Below are 6,920 nucleotides of genomic sequence, written 5' to 3' on the forward strand. Positions count from 1 at the left end.
ATGTCAAGTAAGATAGTTTTGAGATATTTGTTTGTAATGCCACAAACAACTATGTAAACTATTTTTGAGCTGACTTAAGATTGTATTTCGATATTTTGGAGATAAGGATGAATCTCTAGTTAGATTCCCTATGCAATTACATGCAGCCAATTAGAAAATGGGAAGGATTAAGTGAAAAAAATGGATGAATCTCAGCTGTAGATTCATACCTAACCCTAAGCCACCAGATTCTTCTTAAGAAGGATGAAGCCCTAAACTCTTTATGGATGAGAATTGAAGGAGTGAAGAACATAGTTTGCAGGTAGAGCATTCATGGTGACTTAGAATTTATGAAGAGAGAGTAAATTGCAGAATCAGTTAGATCAGAACAGAGGATAGAGAAAAGGATACAACATTGAGACATCTGATCAACAAGGATCAAGAAGAAATTATTTAGAGGTGATATGTTATCAAACAAGAAAGTGCCAACCACAAGATCTATGCTGAGACATTGTTAATAGGTGATTTCAGTCAAATCTCTTAACAAAGTAGTCCTAATAGGCTGCATGAAATCCTTTAACTGGGTGCTTACTTAGTTGTAAGTGGAAGTTCTCTAACAAGGCACACTTCTAACAAAGTGTTGAAATCTGTAAGAATTTGGCTTAGGCCAAAATTCACCCAAGAACTAAAGAACTCAACACGAGCATATAGTAGACCAAAATAGATAGAGTATGATTAGAATGATGATATTCATTCAATAACTACATGAGAGTACACTAGGAGTGCCTGAATATACAAGCCTCAGGAGAACTTCTAGAATGCATAGAAGTCAGCATCATGATATGTCATACAACTAGGCACATGGCCACTAGATATGGGTTATCCTCCATTGAGTAGGAGATTAAGTGCAATGATGTGAGGATAAGCCTACAATGGTGTAGCATGCAAATCAGTGGTGTAGACAATATGTGCTAAATGAGGAGTGTGGATAACTGTGTTGTCATCATGAAAACTTAGTGAATGATACATACTCTTGTGTTGTAGACACCATGTGCATAATTAGAGTCGTGTAACTCAATGAGAGTACACAAAATCCTAAGTGTATCACCTAAAATAATAATAAAATAATGAAAAATAATTAATGATGCATTAACCTAAGTAAACTTAAGTAAGTGTAATAAGTATATACTTATTTACACAAAAACCCACCCTTAAGTGCAACTTAGGGGAATTCCCTTAAGCTTATGAAATCTAGGATGAAATGCAATATGGGTCCCGACTGCTAGGCCATGTTAGGTACCCATGTACATAATGATATGCAATCTCCCATAAAGCAAGGAAAGAGGGAAAACCTCATGGGAAAAACCCTCCCCCAAAAAGAGAGATAAATAGGGATGCATGGATGGATGGAGTAATCAAGACCCCCCCATTATGACATACATCCAGTATATACATAAGAGAATGATGAGAAGAGGAAGAGAGACGGGATGGGCTCCCCACCCCAAAGATGAATGCCAAACAGTGAGTGCTCTAATGAAGAAGTTGATCCAAGATTGTAGAATGGTGTTCCTCCCCTTAGGAAGAAATAATGCCAAAGGTACAAATGAGATTCTTCTTCTGTGTGTGGAAAGAATCCCATGGATGAGTGATGTCTCTAAAACCTACTCAACTAGCTAAAGAACCTATCCCAAAGAACTATCTATCTCTGCAACTAATGAAGAACCCTGCTACAATTGTTGATCATAAGTATCCACAAACACTTCAACCTATGAGGATTGATCATGTAGGGAATGAACAAGAGAGTTATATGGAACCCTCGCGACAACTGAATAAGGTAATTCTGCATCAAGAGGAAGAGGTAGATCATTAATACTGTCCCCCAAATATATCACTAAAGTTGTATCTGGAAGACTAGATGTACCCTGTTGTTCTAGACCTATCACTATGGTGATGTATGCATGCGGACTGAACTGATGAAGTGACTTCTCACTATAACTATCGACAGAACCCCACATGTTTGAATTTTTTGAAGCACTATCGCTAAAATCACTATCACTATCCATAGTATATGATGTATAAAGAGGAGTAGAGGACAAGATTGGTGAACTTTCCTCAAAGCATACATCCTTCTCCATAAATATTTGATGTGTCTCTGGATCTAGAAGTCTATATGCCTTCACACTATCTTCATAACCAATGAAAGTACAAGGTCAAGATGACTGTGCCTTGCATCCCCTGGAAGATATATTTTCCCATGCAAGAGAACCGAAGACTTTGAAGTGTGTCACAATAGGTTTTCTGTTGCACCATGCCTCAAAAGGAGTTTTTCCATCTAAGGCTGGATGAGGAGAAAAATTAAGAATGTGAGTGGCACTAGATATTGCTTTGACTTCTAATGATGGATCGAGAGACTTGGCATGAATCATGCAACTTGCTATAGACTTAAGAGTTCGAATCCTCAAAGTTGTAACATCTGTCTTATGCAGACTAAATGTTAGTGGAGTCTGAAGATCAATGCCCTCATGTCTACAAAATTCCTTAAGTATTCTGTTCACATCCATGTTTCCATTCTCCATGCAGAGTACTTTGATGGCCTTTTTGGATTTCCATTCTACATGAGACTTGAAGTCTAGAAATGTGTCCAACACTTCATTCTTACTAGGCAGAAAGTAGACCCAAGTGAACCTTGAAAAGTCATCAACAAAAGTGAGTATGTAGCGAGCTTGGCTAAATGCAAAAGGACCTGCTAATACCATGTGAACCATCTATAGAACACCTATTGCTCTTGAAGACTTCCCTCTTTGTAACTTCCCCTTTGGATGCATATGCACTGAATCTAATGAAAATTCACCCTTAGAAAAGTTGATTTGAGGTAGACCTTTGACCATATGGTAGGTGCAAAGTTACTAAAGGTAGCAGTAGTCAAGATGACCATACAGCTCATGCCATAATTGCATGCTTGAATTTGATTGAGATAACAAGGCCTTTGAAGGAGACTTGGGCACAAAATGAGAGAAAGAGTACAACCTTTTTTTATCATTCACTTTCCCCATTGCAACCAAGGAATCATCTTTAAGACTATGCACCTTTACTGAGTCTGGAAGGAATTCAACTCTATGTCGATCTCCATGGTGAGTGATTTGGTAGATTGAGAGGAGATTCAAACTTAGATTTGAAACATAGAGAACCTCTTGAAACTCTCCATTTCCCATCTCCACGTTTCCTTTCCCTTCAACTTCCATTTTTCTATCATTCCCCATGAAGATGTGTAGTACCTTGGACTGCTTCATTGAAGAAAAATCCTCCTTTGAAGAACCCATGTGATATGAGGCACCTGAGTCAAATATCCATTCTTTTGAAGAGTTTGAATTTTCCATGAGTGCTTTCCATTTGCCCTTTGAATTTGAAGAAGACCCTTTCTCCTTGTAAGCATTAGGAAATGGAACATTATGTTTCTTCATGATGTTGGTCAATTCATCAATCTTCTTGAGATAACACTCATGCTCTTCATGACCCAATTTCTTGTAGTAAGAAAACTTCTTTTTCTCCTTATTGTTCTTGTTGGAATTCAAGGACTTGCCTTGTTGATTGGATTGTGGTGTTGTCTTTTCTACATCCTCAGATTTTTCCTTCCTCCATTTCTTCTTATCCTTTCCTTTATTTGAAGATTGTCCAGCTGAATGTTGAGAACCCTCATTGGCCACCAATGCTTTAGACTGAGGTGATTTGAGAATCCCCATTGATTTCAACTTATTTTCTTAATCATCCAATAGTTTAGCATATAAATCAAAAGTGACTTTCTTGTAGGTAGACCCTAAGGTAGTCTTTGAGTTGTTAACAGAAGATACAAATGTGGAATACTTCGATGGCAGCTTATTATGAATGGGATAGATCAGTTTGTCATCTTTTATAGAACACCCACAATCAATAAGTTTTGTCCTTAATTCATTCACCTTAATTATGAAGTCTTGTATTGAGTCATATGATTTAGGATCTAAGGAAACAAGCTCATCTTCAATTTTGAAAAAATCCTCTTCAAACACTTTACCATGAAGGCTTTTGAGGGTATCCCAAGCTTCCTTGGATGTAGTACATTTCTTGATTTGATACATGATGATCTTATCATCTACCCCCAAACATATATCACCTAGGGATTTCCTATCCATGGCTACCCAATTTGAAATATCACTTGCAAAAATATTATCACCTGCTGGTTTAGGAAGAGTACCATCTACATATTGTGAAACTCCATTATGCATTAAGTGATACAACATTTTGATTGACCATAAAGCATTGTTATGAGGAGTTAATTTAGGAAACTTAAAGTTGCCCATAATGCAAAAAATGAAAGAAAAGTGTAGAAAAGAGAGAATACAACACCAAGAACACCCCCCCTTTTCACTAAATCAAGAACCCCCCCCCCCCCCTCTCAAAATAGATGCTTTGGGCACTTTATCAATAGTGTGATTACAATGAGCCACTTGCCAATATTGGCCTTTGTGGACTTCTAATTTTGCTTGTTACAACCTCTTAATGGAGTACAAATCTAAAACTTTACAATGTGCTACAATTCTGAAGCATTACAAAGCAAAAAAAGGCCCTATTTCTGAAAGTGGCACTTTTGTCCACACACCACTATAATATAATACTAGATCTAGAAAGTAGACAAAAAAATGCACTTTCAAAAAAAATAGAACCTATTTTTGACTCTAGATGTGCCCGTATGGAGCATTTGAAGTTGTAAAATGTAGGATTATCCAGGTACAGTCACCACAAAATGCAATTTTTGAACAATCCTTGCACCAAAATTAGAAAATAGTTGTACCACTAAAAAATTTAGAAAATTCTACCCAATTTCAAAAAAAATTGCACCTGATTTGGAGTCTAGATGTCCAAGTTATGGCTTCTCGAAGTCAATCTGCAAAAACCAAAATGAATCTAGAGAGGGGTTGCATCAGTGATGACGGGGCTAATTTTGAAGGTCATACAGCCATAAAAGTAGTTGTATTTTGCCCTAAAATAATGTTCAAATGGGCATCAAATTTAGGCTATTAAACTGGTGATGTCAGCGCACCCAAGCCCTCAGATGATGTGGTATCTTATGTAGATTCCATACTATATGAAAATGTACATAAAGAGAAGATGTGGCTAGGGTATGGGTGCTGACAAGGTTGGTGAGTTGGTGGATGTGTTGTGCAAAGTCACCGTGTGATGTGGCAACAGTGTTAGAGGGCTGAGTCACTTGCTAACGAAGCTTCCACCTAAGTGCTGAGTTAGCACTCTGTCAGCTAGATGTGTTGAAAGAGCAGTCTTGCATGTCTGATGTGCAGAGCTTAGACTTTTTCCACATTGTAAGATTTTATTGGGCACCTAAATGATGTTGTGTGTCCCTATTTGGCAGTGGGTTACAGCGTGCTGGTGGATGAATTGCTAGATTTTACTGTTAACAGCACTGGAGGTTGGGACACCTATCATCGTAGTTTCGTGGGTTAATCCCACATTCAGGAGGATAGTGCTATATGCACTTTTTAAATTAGATCTTCCACCATTATTTAAACAAATTGGTGGCAAGAGGGAGATTGGCTGTCGAGATTTGGTAAGCTGCGGGTTGTCATTTGAATTAACAAAAAATTGGCAGGGGTTTGCAGTACGGCCCAAATTATGGATGGCACCAAATAAATATATATTATTCTACAAAATAAATTTATGAATATCCACCAAATATATAGAGCCGAGCCAGGGTGTCACTGCCCAGTTGGGCCAAAAAAAAATTCTTCACCTATGCAATTAATTAATACAAAAATAATTTTTTTTTAAAAAGCCCAAAATTGTAGAGATGCATGCAAATCCAAAATTTAAATAATCAAATCAATAAATTGACCATACCTAAATTGAAAATCGAGACCTCAGGGTTCTGATTTACAAAAAAAATTTGCCTCACGATCAACTTTCACCCAATATAGGCAAATTTATAGTTGATCTTTACCGAATCGATGCTCCGGATGCAATGGTGAGGTCAAATCTGACTCTAGACACTCCCAATTTTTGTAGATCATCTAGATTTGTATCAAAGTATTGAAACATTAATGGTCTTGAATGGCTATGTGTAGAGAATCTCCCTTAGAGCTCTGATACCATGTAAGAATTTTGCTTAGGCCAGAATTCACCCAAGAACTAAAGAACTCAACACAAGCACACAGTAGACCAAAATAGATAGAGTATGATTAGAATGATGATATTCATTCAATAACTACATGTGAGTACACTATGAGTGCCTAAATATAAAGGCCTCAGGAGAGCTTCTAGAATGCATAGAAGTCAACATCATGATATGTAATACAACTAGGCACATGACCACTAGATATGGGTTATCCTCCATTGAGCACGAGAGTAAGTGCAATGATGTGAGGATAAGCATACAATGGTGTAGCACACAAATTAGTGGTGTAGACAACATGTGCTAAATGAGGAGTGTGGATAACTATGTTGCCATCATGACAACTTAGGGAATGATGCATACTCCTATGTTGTAGACAGCATGTGCATAATTAGAGTTGTGTAACTCAATGAGAGTACACAAACTCCTAAGTGTCTCACCTAAAATAATAATAAAATAATGCATTAACCTAAGTAAACTTAAGTAAGTGTAATAAGTAAATACTTATTTACACCAACAAAATCCTCTAACAAGGTGAGACCTAACAGTCTTTGTAAGCCTTTAATAGGGAAAACCTTTCTTAGGGTAGATCATGTTTCATGGTCAAAACATTGTAACCTTCATTGGATACACTTTAGTATTGCAGTAGTGAAGATTTATGGGTGTCATTCCCACCCCAATTTGACCTTCTCACTTGGAGGGTTTCTAGGTAATCATATCTCATGTTATGTGTGAATTCTTACATGTTTACATGATTTAGATGTATATGCTTTACAAGTTATTT

The sequence above is a fragment of the Cupressus sempervirens genome, chromosome 8, assembly GCF_028749045.1.
Source record: "Cupressus sempervirens isolate cs-2001-9-10 chromosome 8, ASM2874904v1, whole genome shotgun sequence".
Classification (NCBI taxonomy): Eukaryota; Viridiplantae; Streptophyta; class Pinopsida; order Cupressales; family Cupressaceae; genus Cupressus; species Cupressus sempervirens.